Below are 23,274 nucleotides of genomic sequence, written 5' to 3'. Positions count from 1 at the left end.
TTGACACCTTGACATATGGATTGACACCTGTCCTCAGAGCCCCTGATACACACTGACACAGAGCAGAATAGAGACTGTTCCCCCTACATAGGGTCACTTGGCAGATATGGATTGACACATGTCCTAAGGATCCCTGATACACACTGACACAGAGCAGAATAGAGACTGTTCCCCCTACATAGGGTCACTTGGCAGATATGGATTGACACCTATCCTAAGGATGCCTGATACACACTGACACAGAGCAGAATAGAGACTGTTCCCCCTACAGAGGGTCACTTGGCAGATATGGATTGACACCTGTCCTAAGGATCCCTGATACACACTGACACAGAGCAGAATAGAGACTGTTCCCCCTACATAGGGTCACTTGGCAGATATGGATTGACACCTATCCTAAGGATGCCTGATACACACTGACACAGAGCAGAATAGAGACTGTTCCCCCTACATAGGGTCACTTGGCAGATATGGATTGACACCTGTCCTAAGGATCCCTGATACACACTGACACAGAGCAGAATAGAGACTGTTCCCCCTACATAGGGTCACATGGCAGGTATGGATTGACACCTATACTAAGGATCCCTGATACACACTGACACAGAGCAGAATAGGGACTGTTCCCCCTACATAGGGTCACTTGGCAGATATGGCGTGGTCGTGGGAGGAGGAGGATGACTTTCACCTCTTCCCCTGTTAGATTCCTGTTGTGCTGTGACATCACCCTTATACGCTGTGTAAAGCATACTTTTTAATTTATTTTGCTGCATCCTTTCCGACTTGTAATTCGGTAACATTTACACCACTGTCTGCTTATACCGGGGGTCTCCTTCAGCCTTTTTATACGAGGGTCTCTCAACAGGCACGACAGCATGAAAGACCCCATTTGCAAAAGGTTGGATGCCGAGCTACTCATTTCCCGTTCCTCATCCTCACACAGAGCAGAATAGGGACTGTTCCCCCTACATTGGGTCACTTGGCAGATATGGATTGACACCTATCCTAAGGATCCCTGATACACACTGACACAGAGCAGAATAGAGACTGTTCCCCCTACATAGGGTCACTTGGCGGATATGGATTGACACCTGTCCTCATAGACCCTGATACACACTGACACAGAGCAGAATAGGGAATATTCACTAAATGCCAAACATTGTTATACAGGGGAATATTCAGTAAATAAGGATAAGGTGGGTGTAGCGGAGAGCCGATCTTTCACAGCTATTCTCCACTAGAGATCCCAGTGAGGCTCAGGAACAAGGTGATGATAAGTCCACAGGCAAGGTTTCTAGCAGGTAGAGTAATACAGCAATATCCCCATCGCAATCCCAATAACTGGACGACACACAGTTTCAGGAGTAGAACTGACAAGCTTTATTCCACAGTTCCTTATAAAGCCCTCTCCCATGCAAGGGAGGAGGTTCTATCACTTAAGACATTATCCAATCTGTGAACAGTAACCTCCCACACATCTCCTCCCCTCCTCTAGCATCATAATCCCCTTATCATGTACATAGTTTTACCCAAGTTTTGGATGTACCCTAAATACTTGGGGTACATCCACAAATCCAATATCTCCAGATAGCCCTAGTCTGGAGGAACAACATATTTTAAAATCAAACAACGGGGGGGAAGGGCTGCGCTAAAAAGTAGTAAAATACAGTGTAAACCAGACCGGATGGTCACAATCTGATAATAATGGAAAACGTAAGTCTCTTACACCAGGTAAAGAAATTATCTTATGGAAAATATATATATCTTTGAGGAGAGTCTTTGCAGATAAAAAAAAGAGTATACAATGAAAAAGTAGTAGTAAAAATGGTAAAAATGAATAAAAAATTGATGAATAAAAAATAGTCTCACTGATATAGCTTGGTGGGATATCTGTACAGTCCTCAGGAGTTGATCCGTCCGGGGAGTAGGATGATCCGTATATGTGGAGACAAAATAGGAGACACGACAAACTGCCAATAGTGAAGAATTGCGGCTCCAAGGGTAAAATGAGAAAATAATATGATAATACACTCACATTTATATGAGCTTTGGACCAGCTCTGGACTTATAGGCGTTGCAGCGGTATGATCCCCGCTACCAGGATATACTGGAGAAGACGTCTGGCGATCCAACCTTGGTACTCCGGAATGTATAGAAAACAACAATAGTGCTCTCAGTAGGTAGGGTATGTGAAGTAACAGTAAATGAAATATACTTACAAATATAGAGCAGGAAATACTGCTCTATTAATAGGGCGCTGGTGGAATAATCCCCACCTGGGATTTCTTTGGATCAGGATCCGAGTATGAGAGGTAAAAATAGTAGTGATAGAATAATATAATAATATTAAATAATAATATATATATAAAAAAATATAGAAAATATATATATATATATAAAAAGAAAGAAAAAAATAAAAAATAAAATAAATAAAATATAAAACTGCCAGGAATAATAAAATAGTATATCAAATAAAGTAGGAGTTGGTCCTATAAAGAAGGTAACCAAAATCACTTTAATATTAAAATACACAATTTAAAACCATTAACGCGTTTCACCTAAACAGGCTTTTTCAAATACCATTTTGAAAAAGCCTGTTTAGGTGAAACGCGTTAATGGTTTTAAATTGTGTATTTTAATATTAAAGTGATTTTGGTTACCTTCTTTATAGGACCAACTCCTACTTTATTTGATATACTATTTTATTATTCCTGGCAGTTTTATATTTTATTTATTTTATTTTTTATTTTTTTCTTTCTTTTTATATATATATATATATTTTCTATATTTTTTTATATATATATTATTATTTAATATTATTATATTATTCTATCACTACTATTTTTACCTCTCATACTCGGATCCTGATCCAAAGAAATCCCAGGTGGGGATTATTCCACCAGCGCCCTATTAATAGAGCAGTATTTCCTGCTCTATATTTGTAAGTATATTTCATTTACTGTTACTTCACATACCCTACCTACTGAGAGCACTATTGTTGTTTTCTATACATTCCGGAGTACCAAGGTTGGATCGCCAGACGTCTTCTCCAGTATATCCTGGTAGCGGGGATCATACCGCTGCAACGCCTATAAGTCCAGAGCTGGTCCAAAGCTCATATAAATGTGAGTGTATTATCATATTATTTTCTCATTTTACCCTTGGAGCCGCAATTCTTCACTATTGGCAGTTTGTCGTGTCTCCTATTTTGTCTCCACATATACGGATCATCCTACTCCCCGGACGGATCAACTCCTGAGGACTGTACAGATATCCCACCAAGCTATATCAGTGAGACTATTTTTTATTCATCAATTTTTTATTCATTTTTACCATTTTTACTACTACTTTTTCATTGTATACTCTTTTTTTATCTGCAAAGACTCTCCTCAAAGATATATATATTTTCCATAAGATAATTTCTTTACCTGGTGTAAGAGACTTACGTTTTCCATTATTATCAGATTGTGACCATCCGGTCTGGTTTACACTGTATTTTACTACTTTTTAGCGCAGCCCTTCCCCCCCGTTGTTTCATTTCCAGTTTGTTTTTAGGGTTTTGTGGGATTCCCTAATTAGGGTTGCAGCTTTTACTGTTATTGAGCGCAGACTCTTCTCTTTGTTTTTATATTTTAAAATCAGCCCATTCGGATAAACGGTTCGTGAGATATGGGGTTCCAAAGATTTGACCGACCGCATGGGTAAAGTATCCGAAAACAGTTCCATGCATTTTGGCCCTGCGGTCGGTCACAGAAAAGGGAATGAAACAGACGAATTGCCTGGGTTATAGAGACTAAGGGGAATTCGCATGAATCCCCTAGTTCGTGAGTTTCTTTCTACCGAACGGCGGGTCATTCGGTAGTTTCTATACGAATTTCTGGAAGTATGGAGGTCTCAGCGGTGTTTACCTAGTCAAGTGTCCGATTTTAGTTCCAGACACTCGACGGCAAAACACCGCTGTTCGGTAGTTTAAGATGGCCGCCGCCACGTGTTCGTATCCCGAATGGCGGCCACCCAGAGGACAAAGACCACACTGCATGAATAGGTAATTACCCGTTTGCAACATTGTTGCAAACGGTAATTGAAGGCACACTTTACACAGGGTGGTCTGGTTGTTCGGTAGTTTCATTCCCTTGTTTCATTCGAATGATTCTACCGAACAACCAGAGGAATACAGTACTTTACACACATTCAACTGCCAATATACCCGGATACAATGATTTCTATGCATGTTCACACACATTAAACTAGCAATATGACCAAATACAATTATCCCCATACATGTTGTAGGACAGCCCGGTACCAATCCGCTACAGTGGGGGACCTACTGTCCTCCCTCCCCCCCCCCGGCCCCCACCCCTGCGCAGTGGGTGGGGGGATAAATCACAATGGGGGGACCTACTGTCCACCCCTCACCCCCACCTGAGAGCGGTGGGTGGGGGCCATAAAAATAATGAGGGGGGGACCTACTGTATGATGTTGTATCGATCAGGTAGTGTAAGGGTTACGCCCGCTTCACAGTGACAGACCAAACTCCCCGTTTAACTCACTGCAAACAACCGCAAACAGTCCATTTCCACAACCGCAAACTCTCAATTTGCACAAGGTTGGATAACAAGCTAGCCATATGTCCCGTTCCTTGTCCTCACTGATGTCATTGACGGTCTCTTCCTCCACCCAGCCACATACAACACCAAGGGTCCCCGAAAGGTGACAACAAGCCCCCTGGGACGCCTGCTGTGTTTGGTCTTCCACCTCCACAAAGCCACCTTCCTCCTCTGACTCCTCTTCTTCAGACTCCTCTCTCTGCATTGCCTCCCTCTGCGTAATTATAAGGTGTATTAAGTAGTACTATTCTTATCAGTTTAATCCCTGTTGCATCCCCTATCAGTGGACTTGTATATGGCAGCGATTTTAGGAACCGTGAGATAGAAAAAGATGCTTGGTCGGTCCTCCTAACTGGAGACTGTGTTGCTGTACGGGTGGCAGGTGGAGCCATTTATAAAGTACCCACTGCCAAGGTACATTTGAATTGTGGAGCGGGGCACAGAAACGTGGAGGTGGGGCAGGCAGGACCTACCCGCTGACGTTATTTTGGGCAACGACCTGGGGGAGCTGACTTCAGCTTTTGTTCCTCAAACCGCAGTACAAGAGGCGTATCCGGTTGTGACCTGCCAGCAGGCCCGCACCACAGCTCCACCTAACCACTCTGAGGCTCAGGTAAGCAATGTACCCCCCCATGCCCAATGTCACGCCCTTGACATCCCCCCTAGAATTTGGTTCTGAAGTGGCCCTAGATCCCTCCCTGCAGATCTACAAAGATCGTATTAATAAAGACCAGGCAGGATTAGAAGGGGAAAGGTACACCTGGGACAAGGGGCTGCTGTAGAAAAAATAGTGTCCGGATCCATTCCCTTACCCATAAAGCAATTGATAGTGCAGAGAAAATATAGACTGGAGTTATTACGCATCGCCCACGACATTCCCCTGTCTGGGCACTTAAGGATCAGCCGTACTAAGCACAGGCTGACCCAGAACTTCTTCTGGCTAGGTATCTCACAGGACATCAGGCGATACTGCCAGACCTGTGATACCTGCCAGAGGGTAGGGAAGAAGGGAGACTGATACAAAGCCTGGCTCCGTTCTCTTCCCATAATTGAGGAAGCGTTCAGTAGGGTAGCGGTAGATATTATAGGACCCCTATCCAAGCCCAGCCCCTCCGGCAAGAAATATGTACTGACCGTGGTGGTCTATGCCACCAGGTAGCCAGAAGCAATAGCTTTGACTAATGTGCATGCAGAGACGGTAGTGGATGCCCTGATGCGAATATTTTCCCGGGTGTGATATCCCGAGGAAATTATTTTGGATAGGGGCACCCAGTTTACCGCCGAAGTCGCACAACAACTCTGGAAGATATGTGTGGTTCAGCAAATACTGAACTCCGCTTATCACCCCCAGTCCAATGGGCTCTGTGAACGGTTTAATGGAACACTTAAACAGATGATCCGTACGTTCATAGACACTCAGACTTGGAAAGGTTCCTACCCCACTTGATGTTTGCCTATAGGGAAGTACCTCAGGAATACACCGGGTTCTCTCCTTTCGAACTATTATTTGGGAGGAGAGTGAGGGGCCCCCTAGATTAAATTAGGGAACACTGGGAGGGAGACGAGACTGTTAGCGGCTCCCCCATCGTACCCTATGTGCTAGAGTTTAGGGACCGCCTGGAGATGCTGACCCAGAACGGCCCAACACAGGAAGCGCAGATGGTACGATAAGGGAGCCAGGGACCGCAGCTTTAAGGTGGGGCAAAAGGTGCTAGTTTGGCGAATCGTCCACAAGGACAAGCTGCAGGCTTCCTGGCAGGGCCCATACAAGGTGGTAGAGCAGGTTTGTGATACCACCTTTGTGATCGGTCCGGTCACAGGCACGGGAGGCAAGCGCATGCTCCATGTGAACATGCTCAAGCCATACCACGAGCGCACGGAAGAGGTAACTGCGATCTGTACACCTGCCACTGAAGATTATGATCATTTGCCACTCCCAGATCTCCTAGACCAAGAGGGCCAGAGCAGAGACCTGGGAGAAGTACAGTTAGGAGAACGGTTAGACCCCCAGGAGCGAACCCAGGTCCAAAGACTAATCCAGGGGGCCACGTTTCCCAACCTACCTGGGTACACTCCGTTAGCCACTCACAAAGTTGAAACCCTAGACCAGACCCCCCTTCGCCAAACCGCCTATCGCATACCCGAAGCAGTTAAAGAAAATATGTGGAAAGAAATTGAGGAAATGCTGCAGTTCGGGGTGATAGAACACTCTGACAGCCCCTGGGCCTCCCCGGTAATACTAGTACCGAAACGGGATGGCACGACCCGTTTCTGTGTGGACTACCGGAGGCTAAACGATAAAACAACCTCAGACGCCTACCCTATGCCCCGGATAGATGAGATCCTAGACAAAATGGCCAGAGGCCAGTACCTCACCACAATAGATTCCATTAGCCGAGGACGCCATCCCCAAGTCGGCATTTGTCATCCTGTTTGGCCTGTATCAGTTTAAGGTCATGCTATTCGGGATTAAGAATGCCCCGGCTAACTTTCAGAGGATGGTAGATCGGCTACTGGATGGGTTTCAGGAGTATGCCTGCGCCTACTTGAATGATATACCCATTTTTAGCTGCTGCTGGACCGAACACCTGACCCACATAGGAGCCGGACTAGACCGGATTAGGGAGGCCGGACTGACCCCAAAGCCCAGTAAGTGCCATATAGGAATGGCAGAAGTTCAATACTTAGGGCACAGAGTCGGGAGCCTGCTACAGAAACCAGAACCCGCTAAAATAGAGGCAGTCGCCAAGTGGCCAACCCCCCGCACTAAAACCCAGGTCCTCGCATTCCTGGGTACCGCAGGTTAGACAAGAAATTCGTAGCTAATTACAGCACCCTAGCTAAACCTCTCACGGATCTAACACATAAAAACCTCCCCCAAGATAGTAGTATGGGCCCTAGAGTGTGAACAGACCTTCCAACAGCTCAAGATGGCGCTCATTAAATCACCTGTACTTTTTGCTCCTGATCCAACTAAACGCTTTCTCGTCCATACAAATGCTTCTATGTTTGGATTGGAAGCAGTACTGAGCCAAGTCGGAGCAGATGGCGGCGAGCAACCCGGGGCTTATCTAAGCCGGAAACTTTTACCCAGGGAAGTAGATACACTGCCATTGAAAAGGAGTGCCTGGCGGTGGTGTGTGCCCTCAAAAAGCTGCAACCTTACTTGTATGGACAACCGTTTACCTTACAGATCACAACCCGTTGGTGTGGCTGAACAGGGTGTCAGGAGACAATGCCAGGCTGTTGTGTTGGAGTTTGGCGCTACAGCCTTTTGACTTTACAATGCACTATCGCCCTGGGAAGCTAAATGGCAATGCTGACGGGTTATCCAGACAAACAGACCTTGAACAGTGATCTGTGAGTATTCCTACAGACATCCCAAAGCCGATCCTGGCCTGCTTCAGGACGTTCTGTAAGCCTGGGTACTTATGCACAAAGCGTTGTACGATCAGATTACACACATGTGCCATGCACGGCACATGTGTCAACTTGCCCAGAATCAATGTGTCAGGGTACCTGAAGTCTCTACCTCGGAGGAGGTTAGACTTTCCAACAGACGTCCTATCAGGGGGGCTGACTCACGCAATCCTCACAGCTCTCATAGCCGTTTACACGCCGGCCGCGATACCCCCGCCTCCTTTTATGACACGGCGCTCAGCGGCCGACGTCATGACGGCAATCACGGCCCGACCTGTCAATCTAGTTCCGAACAACAAATCAGGGCTCGGCATGGGCGGACTCATCAATTAGAGAGCCAAGGTATAAAATAGGGAAGTGTGTAATGGTTCATTGCCCTGTCGTGGTTCTAGCTTGTCTGGTCACTCAGTGCTCTTATTTCTATTGTCTATTTGGTTTTGACTCGGCTTGTACTTTCGTTCCTGTTTATCTCTCGTGTCCTTGACCTCGGCTCGTCTCTCGATTACCTGTTCTCTCGTTCCCTCGACCTCGGCTTGTCTCTGACCATTCTTTGCTTTCTCCTTACGTTAGTCCGGCCATTCTAAGGTCCGGTATACGTACCTAGCTCCTGTTTGTATTCTGCGTGTTGGATCCCTGTCCCGATCCTGACATTACGACAGGGCAAATAGATCCTGCAGGTACAAACGCTCAGATTGGTTCTCCTGACTCTAGATTTGAAGCCATGGACCATAGGATGGACCAGATGGCTCTGGCGCTGCAAGCATTGCTATCTCATCCTAGTAATCAATCAGAGGAGATGCGTACACCATCCATCTCTCTTGTTAATACAGGTCTAGAGGTATCCACAGTGGGAGCCTCTTCCCGTGCTACTTCCCCGTTACGCTATGGCGGTTCTCCGGATACCTGTCGAGGTTTCCTAAACCAGATAGGGATTAATTTTGAATTACAACCTCGCGCCTACCCTACAGACAGGGCGAAGGTTGGATTCATAATCTCGTTACTCATTGACAGAGCTCTTAGATGGGCTAACCCTCTGTGGGAAAATGATAATCCGTTGGTCTATAATTATAATGCATTTGTCGCTACTTTTAGGAGGACTTTTGACCCTCCTGGAAGAAAGGCCAATGCAGCTAGACTACTATTACGTCTTAGACAGCATAGCCAAACCCTTGTGGATTATGCGTTAGAGTTCAGATCCTTGGCGGCAGAGGTCAAGTGGAATGAACAGGCCTATATGGATGTATTTCTGAACGGATTATCAGATGAGATCCTAGACGAGGTTGCCACAAGAGATCTTCCTGAAAATTTGGAAGAGTTAATTTCATTTATTTCTCGGATAGATGAACGCATGAGACAGAGGCAGAACACTCGAGATAGAACTCTTAGGCCTACCTTAAGACTAGCTCCCACATTTCAGAATTCTGAATCTACCACTCTAGCTCTCCCAGAACCTATGCAAATAGGTAACACTCGTCTCACATAAAGTGAGAGACAGTACAGGAGAAGGGAGGGTCTGTGTATGTATTGTGGAGTAAGAGGTCACCTACGCCTAAATTGCCCTAACCGTCCGGGAAACGCTCGCACCTAAGTTTCTCAAGAAGACAGGCCTTGGGTGTTTCTATTTTGTCCTCTATCCATGATTACAAGGATCATAGGCTTCTGTTACCTGTTTCCTTAGCTTGGGAAAAAGGAGTACTTAATGCTATGGCATTGATAGATTCCGGAGCAGCTGAAAGCTTTATTGACCAAGCCTTTGTCACGAACCACTCTATCCCATCTCAGCTAAGGGATACACCCTTGGCCGTTGAGGCCATAGATGGTAGACCATTATCAGATCCTGTCATTTCTCGTGAGACTATACCAGTTAAGTTAACCATTGGTATATTACACGAGGAGGGTATATCCCTCATGCTTATCTCCTCTCCTTCAGTTCCAATAGTCTTGGGGTATCCCTGGCTTAAAAAGCATAACCCTATTATTGATTGGGAACAAGGTGAGATAGTCTCTTGGGGTCAGGGTTGCCAGAGAAGTTGTTTACAGAAAATCTCACCGGTTTGCGTAGTTGACGCACCAAGTAACCCTAACCAGTCCACAGATTTATGGATACCATCTCAGTACCTGGATTTAAAAGCAGTCTTTGATAAAAAAGAGGGCTGATACTTTACCCCCACACAGGTCCTTTGACTGTAAGATTAGACTCCAGCCTGGTACTATGCCTCCGAGGGTTACAGTATATCCTCTATCCACTAAGGAGAACTTAGCATTAGAGGAGTACATACGGGAGAACCTTGACAAGGGATTTATTAGGAGATCCTCTTCTCCAGCCGGGGCCGGTTTCTTTTTTGTAGATAAGAAAGACGGCACTCTACGGCCTTGCATTGATTATCGAGGTTTGAATAAGATAACGATCAGAAATGCTTATCCTATTCCCTTGATTACTGAGCTATTTGATCGTCTGAAAGGCTCCAAGATTTTTACCAAGTTAGATCTGAGGGGAGCTTATAACTTGGTGAGAATTCAGCAGGGAGACGAATGGAAAACGGCCTTCAATACCCGGTATGGCCACTATGAGTATACGGTAATGCCCTTCGGGCTTTGCAATGCTCCTGCTGTATTCCATGACCTAATTAATGAGGTTCTTAGGGAGTTTCAACATGAATGTGTTATAGTTTATTTGGACGATATACTAATACACTCTAGAGAACCTGAGACTCACCACAAACAAGTCAGAAGGGTATTGCGCAAGCTTCTACAACATGGTTTGTACTGCAAATTGGAGAAGTGTAGCTTTGACCAATCTCAGATAAACTTTCTTGGTTACGTTATTTCTGGAGACGGGTTTAGGATGGACCCGGTTAAACTCCAATCAATTCTAGATTGGCCATTGCCCAAGGGACTCAAGGCCATTCAGAGGTTTATCGGATTCTCGAATTATTATAGGCGCTTCATTAAGGGGTACTCTTCTATTATTGCTCCTATCACTAATATGACTAAACAGGGTGCTGATACCAAGACCTGGTCTCCTGAGGCGCTTGTTGCTTTCAGAACACTCAAGGAACAGTTCGCCTCAGCACCAATATTAGTTCATCCTGACACATCTTTGCCTTTTTTACTCGAGGTAGACGCCTCAGAGACAGGTATAGGCGCTATCTTGTCCCAAAGGCTAGGTTTGAATAAACCGCTGCACCCATGTGGTTTTTTTTTCCAAGAAATTGTCTGGGCCTGAAAGCAGATATGATATTGGTGACAGGGAACTATTAGCAGTCATTATGGCCTTAAAGGAGTGGAGACATTTGTTGGAAGGGACTTTACACCCGGTTACTATTTTGAAGGATCACAAGAATTTGTCCTATATAGGGGAAGCCAAGCGCTTGTCCGCCAGGCAGGCTCGTTGGTCTTTGTTCTTTACTCATTTCAACTACGTGCTCACTTATAGACCTGGTTCTAAGAACTCTAAGGCTGATGCATTGTCCCGCCAACATGAACCTTCTACTATGTCTGATATGGTTTTTTCTTCTGTAGTTCCCAAATGTAATATTGTTGCCAACACGAGCATCAAGATTCACTCCCCCTTGCTTGCTGAGATCAAGAAAGTACAGCATCTGGCCCCCAGACTTGTCCCTGGGGATCGGTACTTCGTTACTCCTGAACTCCAACTGGAACTGATGCAGTGTTTTCATAACAGTAAATTTGCCGGACACCCTGGCATACGCAAGTCGTGTTCTCTGATTTCTAGTGATGTACCGAACTGTCCGCCGGCGAACAGTTCCCGGCGAACTTAGCGTGTTCGCGTTCGCCGCGGCGGGCGGACACATGCGCAGTTCGATCCGCCCACTATTCGTCATCATTGGGCAAACTTTGACCCTGTGCCTCTCGGTCAGCAGACACATTCCAGCCAATCAGCAGCACTCCCTCCCTTCCACACCCTCCAACCTCCCTCCCAGCATCCATTTTCGATTCATTCTGAAGCTGCATGCTTAGTGAGAGGAGGGAAAGTTTAGCTGCTGCTGCTTAGATAGGGAAATTGATAGCTAGGCTAGGGTATTCAGTGTCCACTAAAATCCTGAAGGACTCATCTGATCTCTGCTGTAAGGACAGCACCCCAAAAAGCCCTTTTTAGGGCTATAACATCAGGCTGCTTTTTTTTTTTTTTTTTCCTGTGTAATGTAATTGCAGGTGCCTGCCTGCCAGCTTCTGTGTGAGGTTCACATTGGATACTGTGCCTACTTGCCCAGTGCCACCACTCATATCTGTTTTAACAATAGGTTAAGCTTTACATTTAAAATAATTTTTTTTTTCACTGTAATAGAAGAGCAGTTGCCTGCCTGCCAGCTTCTGTGTCAGGTTGGATGCCTTGCCCATTTGCACAGTCAGTGCCACCACTCATATCTGTTTTAACAATAGCTTAAGCTTTATATTTTAAAGAAATCATTTTTTTTCACTGTAATAGAAGATCAGTTAGTTGTCTGCAAGCGTCTGGGTGTCAGGCCTACTTCAGCGTGTGCTCTGCAGACCTGTGCCAGCGTGCTTTGACAGTTGCCAATCATATCTGGTGTCTCTTTAGCGTGCTTTTACAACCAAAATTTTGTTTCCACTGTAATAGAAGAGCAGTTGCCTGCCTGCCAGCTTCTGTGTGAGGTTCACATTGGATACTGTGCCTACTTGCCCAGTGCCACCACTCATATCTGTTTTAACAATAGGTTAAGCTTTACATTTAAAATAAATATTTTTTTTTCACTGTAATAGAAGAGCAGTTGCCTGCCTGCCAGCTTCTGTGTGAGGTTCACATTGGATACTGTGCCCACTTGCCCAGTGCCACCACTCATATCTGTTTTAACAATTGGTTAAGCTTTAGATTTAAAATAAATAATTTGTTTTCACTGTAATAGAAGAGCAGTTGCCTGCCTGCCAGCTTCTGTGTCAGGTTGGATGCCTTGCCCATTTGCACAGTCAGTGCCACCACTCATATCTGTTTTAACAATTGGTTAAGCTTTAGATTTTAAATAAATAATTTGTTTTCATTGTAATAGAAGAGCAGTTGCCTGCCTGCCAGCTTCTGTGTGAGGTTCACATTGGATACTGTGCCTACTTGCCCAATGCCACCACTCATATCTGTTTTAACAATTGGTTAAGCTTTAGATTTAAAATAAATAATTTGTTTTCACTGTAATAGAAGAGCAGTTGCCTGCCTGCCAGCTTCTGTGTCAGTGTGTATCATGGTCTCTGTGGACAGGGAACAGTCTCTATTCTGCTCTGTGTCAGTGTGTATCAGGGGTTTTGAGGACAGGTGTCAATCCATATCTGCCAAGTGACCCTATGTAGGGGGAACAGTCCCTATTCTGCTCTGTGTCAGTGTGTATCAGGGGTTTTGAGGACAGGTGTCAATCCATACCTGCCAAGTGACCCTATGTAGGGGGGACAGTCTCTATTCTGCTCTGTGTCAGAGTGTATCATGGTCTCTGTGGACGGTGAACAGTCTCTATTCTGCTCTGTGTCAGTGTGTATCATGGTCTCTGTGGACAGGGAACAGTCTCTACTCTGCTCTGTGTCAGTGTGTATCAGGGGTTTTGAGGACAGGTGTCAATCTATATCTGCCAAGTGACCCTATGTAGGGGGAACAGTCTCTATTCTGCTCTGTGTCAGTGTGTATCAGGGATCATTAGGATAGGTGTCGATCCATATCTGCCAAGTGACCCTATGTAGGGGGAACAGTCCCTATTCTGCTCTGTGTCAGTGTGTATCAGGGGTTTTGAGGACAGGTGTCAATCCATATCTGCCAAGTGACCCTATGTAGGGGAACAGTCTCTATTCTGCTCTGTGTCAGTGTGTATCAGGGGTTTTGAGGACAGGTGTCAATCCATATCTGCCAAGTGACCCTATGTAGGAGGAACAGTCCCTATTCTGCTCTGTGTCAGTGTGTATCAGGGGCTTTGAGGACAGGTGTCAATCCATACATGCCAAGTGACCCTATGTAGGGGGGACAGTCTCTATTCTGCTCTGTGTCAGAGTGTATCATGGTCTCTGTGGACGGTGAACAGTCTCTATTCTGCTCTGTGTCAGTGTGTATCATGGTCTCTGTGGACAGGGAACAGTCTCTATTCTGCTCTGTGTCAGTGTGTATCAGGGGTTTTGAGGACAGGTGTCAATCCATATCTGCCAAGTGACCCTATGTAGGGGGAACAGTCTCTATTCTGCTCTGTGTCTGTGTGTATCAGGGATCATTAGGATAGGTGTCAATCCATATCTGCCAAGTGACCCTATGTAGGGGAACAGTCTCTATTCTGCTCTGTGTCAGTGTGTATCAGGGGTTTTGAGGACAGGTGTCAATCCATATCTGCCAAGTGACCCTATGTAGGAGAAACAGTCCCTATTCTGCTCTGCGTCAGTGTGTATCAGGGGCTTTGAGGACAGGTCTCAATCCATACCTGCCAAGTGACCCTATGTAGGGGGGACAGTCTCTATTCTGCTCTGTGTCAGTGTGTATCATGGTCTCTGTGGACAGGGAACAGTCTCTATTCTGCTCTGTGTCAGTGTGTATCAGGGGTTTTGAGGACAGGTGTCAATCCATATCTGCCAAGTGACCCTATGTAAGGGGAACAGTCCCTATTCTGCTCTGTGTCAGTGTGTATCAGGGGCTTTGAGGACAGGTGTCAATCCATACCTGCCAAGTGACCCTATGTAGGGGGGACAGTCTCTATTCTGCTCTGTGTCAGTGTGAATCATGGTCTCTGTAGACGGGGAACAGTCTCTATTCTGCTCTGTGTCAGTGTGTATCATGGACTCTGTGGAAATGGAACAGTCTCTATTCTGCTCTGTGTCAGTGTGTATCAGGGGCTTTGAGGACAGGTGTCAATGTTAGGTGATTTCTGCCCTTTATGGATTAAAAGCAGACTCTGCATCAACTGTGCAATTTTCCATGGGAGTTTTGCCATGGATCCCCCTCCGGCATGCCACAGTCCAGGTGTTCGTCCCCTTGAAACAACTTTTCCATCACTTTTGTGGCCAGAAAGAGTCCCTGTTGGTTTTAAAATTCGCCTGCCCATTGAAGTCAATGGCGGTTCGCGCGGTTCACCGGTTCGCGAACATTTGCGGAAGTTCGCGTTCGCCGTTCGCGAACCGAAAATTTCGGGTTCGCGACAACACTACTGATTTCTAAAGATTTCTGGTGGCCTTCGTTACGTAAAGATGTTAAGGACTTCGTCGGGGCATGTGATGTCTGTATGTGGACGAAACAACCTCATACGCTTCCATGTGGGCTTTTGCACCCCCTAGAAATTCCCGAGAAACCATGGTCTTGTTTGGCTATGGACTTCATTGTCGATTTGCCTGTTTCTAAAAAACATACTGTTATCCTCACGGTGATTGACAGGTTTACTAAAATGGCTCATTTTGTACCCCTGCCTAAATTGCCCTCTTCTCCCGAATTGGCTGAGATTTTCACGAGGGAGATTTTTCGTTTACATGGTATTCCTTCTGAAATCGTTTCTGATAGAGGGTCCCAATTTGTTTCCCGGTTTTGGAGGTCCTTCTGTTCTCAACTTGGCATCAAATTGAATTTTTCTTCTGCCTATCATCCCCAGTCCAACGGAGCTGCCGAACGCACCAACCAGAAGGTTGAACAGTTTTTGCGTTGTTTTGTTTCTGAACTCCAGGACGATTGGGTCGGTCTGATTCCTTGGGCGGAGTTTGCGCACAACAATCTTGTTTGCGATTCTACTCGTTCTAGCCCCTTTTTCATGAATTATGGCTTTCATCCTTCCGTTCTTCCGTCGGTTTCCCCTTCCCAAGGGATACCTCGGTTGATGTTCATGTTGCCAATCTGAGGAAGTTGTGGGATCAGACTCGACGAATTCTTCTTCATAATTCCACGGTGTTCAAACGACACGCTGACAAACGCAGACGGGTGGCTCCGTTTTTTTCCCAGGGTGATAGGGTATGGCTGAGTACCAGAAACATCCGCTTGAAGGTTCCGTCCATGAAATTTGCTCCTCGTTACATTGGTCCTTACAGGGTTCTGTCTTGTATAAACCCGGTTGCGTATCGTCTGGCTCTTCCGCCTGCCCTGCGCATCCCTAATTCCTTTCATGTTTCCTTATTGAAACCTTTGGTTTGTAACAGGTTTTCCTCCGCTGTGTCCTCCCCTCGTTTTGTCCAGGTTGAGGGTCAGGAGGAGTATGAAGTCAACTCCATTCTCGATTCTCGGGTTTCTCGGGGGAGGGTGCAATATCTTGTTAACTGGAAGGGTTATGGTCCTGAGGAAAGGTCTTTGGTGGTCCGGGAAGATGTACATGCCCCTCGTCTCCTCAGGGCATTTCATGCTCGTTTTCCGTCTCGCCCCGGTTCCTTCCGCCCGGTGGGCGTTTCTGAGAGGGGGGGTACTGTCAGGGTACCTGAAGTCTCTACCTCGGAGGAGGTTAGACTTTCCAACAGACGTCCTATCAGGGGGGCTGACTCACACAATCCTCACAGCTCTCATAGCCGTTTACACGCCGGCCGCGATACCCCCGCCTCCTTTTATGACACGGCGCTCAGCGGCCGACGTCATGACGGCAATCACGGCCCGACCTGTCAATCTAGTTCCGAACAACGAATCAGGGCTCGGCAGGGGCGGACTCATCAATTAGAGAGCCAAGGTATAAAATAGGGAAGTGTGTAATGGTTCATTGCCCTGTCGTGGTTCTAGCTTGTCTGGTCACTCAGTGCTCTTATTTCTGTTTGTCTTTTGGTTCTGACTCGGCTTGTATTCTAGTTCCTGCTTACCTCCTGTGTCCTTGACCTCGGCTCGTCTCTCGATTACCTGTTCTCTCGTTCCCTCGACCTCGGCTTGTCTCTGACCATTCTTTGCTTTCTCCTTACGTTAGTCCGGCCATTCTAAGGTCCGGTATACGTACCTAGCTCCTGTTTGTATTCTGCGTGTTGGATCCCTGTCCCGATCCTGACACAATACCACCAACAAATTTATTCCGTTTTAATTTGGTGCGGAGTCAGCCAATTTTCCACCTGTGCGTTCAGGGCGGACAGGAGTGCTGGTCCGGTGTGACTCTCTGCTTTCAGGCAAGTCAACTCCAAGACGGCGTGACACTGCCGTATCTGGGATGTGGAATAGTACCTGGGGAGCTGGGGGGGTGCCGTTGATGTGGAGCAAGATGCAGCAGCAGAAGAGGACTCAGCCGAGGAGGTTATGGAAGAGGATGGAGTAGGAGGAGTAGAGGAGGTGGCAGCAGGCCTGCCTGCAAGTCGTGGCGGTGTCACCAACTCCTATGCAGAGCCACGCATTCCATCCTTGGCAGCCGTCAGCAGGTTTACCCAATGCGCAGTGTAGGTGATATACCAGCCCTGACCATGCTTTGCAGACCAGGTGTCAGTGGTCAGATGGACCATTGCCCCCACACTGTGTGCCATACATGCCATTACTTCCTTTTGCACAGTCGAGTACAGGTTGGGGATTGCCTTTTGTGCAAAGAAATTTTGACCGGGTACCTTCCACTGCGGTGTCCCAATAGCTACAAATTTTTTGAACGCCTCAGACTTCACCAGCTTGTATGGTAAAAGCTGGCGGGCTAATAGTTCAGACAAGCCAGGTGTCAGACGTCGGGCAAGGGGGTGACTTTCTGACGCTTGCAGACAACTAACTGCTATTCAATGTATAACAGTGAAAGTTTTTTGGTTTTTAAAAGCACGCTATTGTGACACCAGATATGAGTGGCAATGTGCACTGGCAGAGGTTGGCAGAGTACACGCTGTAGGCCTTGACATCCGCTTGAAAACAACTAACTACTATTCAATCTATAACAGTGAAAAAAGTTTTTGGGTTTTAAATGCACGCTATTGTGACACCAGATATGAGTGGCAATGTGCACTGGCAGAGGTTCGCAGAGTACACGCTGTAGGCCTGACACACCCGCTTCAAGACAACTAACTGCTATTCAATCTATAACAGTGAAAAAAGTTTTTGGGTTTTTAAAAGCACGCCAGATATATAGAGACACCAGATATGAGTGGCATTGTGCACAGGCAGAGGTTGGCAGAGTACACGCTGAAGGCCTGACACCCGCTTTAAGAACACTGACTGCTATAAGCTTACACTGAAAAACTTTTTTTCTTTGTAAAAGCACGTGATACAGACACCAGATATGAGTGGAAAAGTACACTTGCTGAGGTTGGCAGAGCACACGCTGAATGCCTGACAACCTCTTTAAGGACACTGACTGCTATTAGCTTACACTGAAAAACTTTTTTTCTTTGTAAAAGCACGTTATACAGACACCAGATATGAGTGGTAAATTACACTTGTTGAGGTTGGCAGAGCACACGCTGAAGGCCTGACAACCTCTTTAAGGACACTGACTGCTATTAGCTTACACTGAAAAACATTTTTTCTTTGTAAAAGCACGCTATACCGACACCAGATATGAGTGGCAAATTACACTTGCTAAAGTTGGCAGAGCATAGGTTGAAGGCCTGACACCCGCTTTAAGGACACTGACTGCTATTAGCTTACACTGAAAAACTTTTTTTTCTTTGTAAAAGCACACTATACAGACACCAGATATGAGTGGCAAATTACACTTGCTGAGGTTGGCAGAGCACATGCTGAAGGTCTGACACCCGCTTTAAGGACACTGACTGCTATTAGCTTACACTGAAAAACTTTTTTTCTTTGTAAAAGCACGCTATACAGACATCAGATATGAGTGGCAAATTACACTTGCTGAGGTTGGCAGAGCACACGCTGAAGGCCTGACAACCGCTTTAAGTACACTGACTGCTATTAGCATACACTGAAAAACTTTTTTTCTTTGTAAAAGCACGCTATACAGACACCAGATATGAGTGGTAAATTACACTTGCTGAGGTTGGCAGAGCACACGCTGAAGGCCTGACAACCGCTTTAAGGACACTGACTGCTATTAGCTTACACTGAAAAACGTTTTTTCTTTGTAAAAGCACGTTATACAAACACCAGATATTAGTGGCAAATTACACTTGCTAAAGTTGGCAGAGCATAGGTTGAAGGCCTGACACCCGCTTTAAGGACACTGACTGCTATTAGCCTACACTGAAAAACGTTTTATCTTTGTAAAAGCACGTTATACAGATACCAGTTATGAGTGGAAAATTACACTTGTTGAGGTTGGCAGAGCACACGCTGAATATCCTGACACACGCTTTAAGGACACTGACTGCTATTAGCTTACACTGAAAAACTTTTTTTCTTTGTAAAAGCACACTATACAGACACCAGATATGAGTAGCAAAGTACACTTGCTGAGGTTGGCAGAGCACACGCTGAAGGCCTGACACCCGCTTTAAGGACACTGACTGCTATTAGCTTACACTGAAAAACTTTTTTTCTTTGTAAAAGCACGCTATACAGACACCAGATATGAGTGGCAATTACACTTGATGAGGTTGGCAGAGCACATGCTGAAGGTCTGACACCCGCTTTAAGGACACTGACTGCTATTGGCTTACACTGAAAAACTTTTTTTCTTTGTAAAAGCACGCTATACAGACACCAGATATGAGTGGCAAATTACACTTGCTGAGGTTGGAAGAGCACATGCTGAAGGTCTGACACCCGCTTTAAGGACACTGACTGCTATTAGCTTACACTGAAGAACTTTTTATCTTTGTAAAAGCACGTTATACAGATACCAGTTATGAGTGGAAAATTACACTTGTTGAGGTTGGCAGAGCACACGCTGAATATCCTGACACCCGCTTTAAGGACACTGACTGCTATTAGCTTACACTGAAAAACTTTTTTTCTTTGTAAAAGCACACTATACAGACACCAGATATGAGTGGCAAATTACATTTGCTGAGGTTGGCAGAGCACATGCTGAAGGTCTGACACCCGCTTTAAGGACACTGACTGCTATTAGCTTACACTGAAAAACGTTTTTTCTTTGTAAAAGCACGTTATACAAACACCAGATATTAGTGGCAAATTACACTTGCTAAAGTTGGCAGAGCATAGGTTGAAGGCCTGACACCCGCTTTAAGGACACTGACTGCTATTAGCCTACACTGAAAAACGTTTTATCTTTGTAAAAGCACGTTATACAGATACCAGTTATGAGTGGAAAATTACACTTGTTGAGGTTGGCAGAGCACACGCTGAATATCCTGACACACGCTTTAAGGACACTGACTGCTATTAGCTTACACTGAAAAACTTTTTTTCTTTGTAAAAGCACACTATACAGACACCAGATATGAGTGGCAAAGTACACTTGCTGAGGTTGGCAGAGCACACGCTGAAGGCCTGACACCCGCTTTAAGGACCTTGACTGCTATTAGCTTACACTGAAAAACTTTTTTTCTTTGTAAAAGCACGTTATACAAACACCAGATATTAGTGGCAAATTACACTTGCTAAAGTTGGCAGAGCATAGGTTGAAGGCCTGACACCCGCTTTAAGGACACTGACTGCTATTAGCTTACACTGAAAAACTTTTTTTCTTTGTAAAAGCACACTATACAGACACCAGATATGAGTGGCAATTACACTTGATGAGGTTGGCAGAGCACAAGCTGAAGGTCTGACACCCGCTTTAAGGACACTGACTGCTATTGGCTTACACTGAAAAACTTTTTTTCTTTGTAAAAGCACGCTATACAGACACCAGATATGAGTGGCAAATTACACTTGCTGAGGTTGGAAGAGCACATGCTGAAGGTCTGACACCCGCTTTAAGGACACTGACTGCTATTAGCTTACACTGAAAAAACTTTTTATCTTTGTAAAAGCACGTTATACAGATACCAGTTATGAGTGGAAAATTACACTTGTTGAGGTTGGCAGAGCACACGCTGAATATCCTGACACCCGCTTTAAGGACACTGACTGCTATTAGCTTACACTGAAAAACTTTTTTTCTTTGTAAAAGCACACTATACAGACACCAGATATGAGTGGCAAATTACATTTGCTGAGGTTGGCAGAGCACATGCTGAAGGTCTGACACCCGCTTTAAGGACACTGACTGCTATTAGCTTACACTGAAAAACGTTTTTTCTTTGTAAAAGCACGTTATACAAACACCAGATATTAGTGGCAAATTACACTTGCTAAAGTTGGCAGAGCATAGGTTGAAGGCCTGACACCCGCTTTAAGGACACTGACTGCTATTAGCCTACACTGAAAAAGTTTTATCTTTGTAAAAGCACGTTATACAGATACCAGTTATGAGTGGAAAATTACACTTGTTGAGGTTGGCAGAGCACACGATGAATATCCTGACACACGCTTTAAGGACACTGACTGCTATTAGCTTACACTGAAAAACTTTTTTTCTTTGTAAAAGCACACTATACAGACACCAGATATGAGTGGCAAAGTACACTTGCTGAGGTTGGCAGAGCACACGCTGAAGGCCTGACACCCGCTTTAAGGACACTGACTGCTATTAGCTTACACTGAAAAACTTTTTTTCTTTGTAAAAGCACACTATACAGACACCAGATATGAGTGGCAATTACACTTGATGAGGTTGGCAGAGCACATGCTGAAGGTCTGACACCCGCTTTAAGGACACTGACTGCTATTGGCTTACACTGAAAAACTTTTTTTCTTTGTAAAAGCACGCTATACAGACACCAGATATGAGTGGCAAATTACACTTGCTGAGGTTGGAAGAGCACATGCTGAAGGTCTGACACCCGCTTTAAGGACACTGACTGCTATTAGCTTACACTGAAAAACTTTTTATCTTTGTAAAAGCACGTTATACAGATACCAGTTATGAGTGGAAAATTACACTTGTTGAGGTTGGCAGAGCACACGCTGAATATCCTGACACCCGCTTTAAGGACACTGACTGCTATTAGCTTACACTGAAAAACTTTTTTTCTTTGTAAAAGCACACTATACAGACACCAGATATGAGTGGCAAATTACATTTGCTGAGGTTGGCAGAGCACATGCTGAAGGTCTGACACCCGCTTTAAGGACACTGACTGCTATTAGCTTACACTGAAAAACTTTTTTTCTTTGTAAAAGCACGTTATACAAACACCAGATATTAGTGGCAAATTACACTTGCTAAAGTTGGCAGAGCATAGGTTGAAGGCCGGACACCCGCTTTAAGGACACTGACTGCTATTAGCCTACACTGAAAAACATTTTATCTTTGTAAAAGCACGTTATACAGATACCAGTTATGAGTGGAAAATTACACTTGTTGAGGTTGGCAGAGCACACGCTGAATATCCTGACACACGCTTTAAGGACACTGACTGCTATTAGCTTACACTGAAAAACTTTTTTTCTTTGTAAAAGCACACTATACAGACACCAGATATGAGTGGCTAAGTACACTTGCTGAGGTTGGCAGAGCACACGCTGAAGGCCTGACACCCGCTTTAAGGACACTGACTGCTATTAGCTTACACTGAAAAACTTTTTTTCTTTGTAAAAGCACGCTATACAGACACCAGATATGAGTGGCAAATTACACTTGCTAAAGTTGGCAGAGCATAGGCTGAAGGCCTGACACCCGCTTTAAGGAGTCTGACTGCTATTAGCTTACACTGAAAAACTTTTTTTCTTTGTAAAAGCACACTATACAGACCCCAGATATGAGTGGCAAATTAAACCTGCTAAAGTTGGCAGAGCATAGGCTGAAGGCCTGACACCCGCTTTAAGGAGTCTGACTGCTATTAGCTTACACTGAAAAACTTTTTTTCTTTGTAAAAGCACGTTATACAGACACCAGATATGAGTGGCAAAGTACACTTGCTGAGGTTGGCAGAGCACACGCTGAAGGCCTGACACCCGCTTTAAGTACACTGACTGCTATTAGCTTACACTGAAAACCTTTTTTTCTTTGTAAAAGCACGCTATACAGACACCAGCTATGAGTGGCAAATTACACTTGCTGAGGTTGGCAGAGCACATGCTGAAGGCCTGATACCCGTTTTAAGGACACTGACTGCTATTAGCTTACACTGAAAAACTTTTTTTCTTTGTAAAAGCACGCTATACAGACACTAGATATGAGTGGCAAATTACACTTGCTAAAGTTGGCAGAGCATAGGTTGAAGGCCTGACACCCGCTTTAAGGACACTGACTGCTATTAGCCTACACTGAAAAACTTTTTTTCTTTGTAAAAGCACACTATACAGACACCAGATATGAGTGGCAAATTACACTTGCTAAAGTTGGCAGAGCATAGGCTGAAGGCCTGACAACCGCTTTAAGGACACTGACTGCTATTAGCTTACACTGAAAAACTTTTT

This window comes from Pelobates fuscus, chromosome 4 (genome assembly GCF_036172605.1).
Source record: "Pelobates fuscus isolate aPelFus1 chromosome 4, aPelFus1.pri, whole genome shotgun sequence".
Lineage (NCBI taxonomy): Eukaryota > Metazoa > Chordata > Amphibia > Anura > Pelobatidae > Pelobates > Pelobates fuscus.
This window is presented reverse-complemented; position numbering follows the sequence as displayed.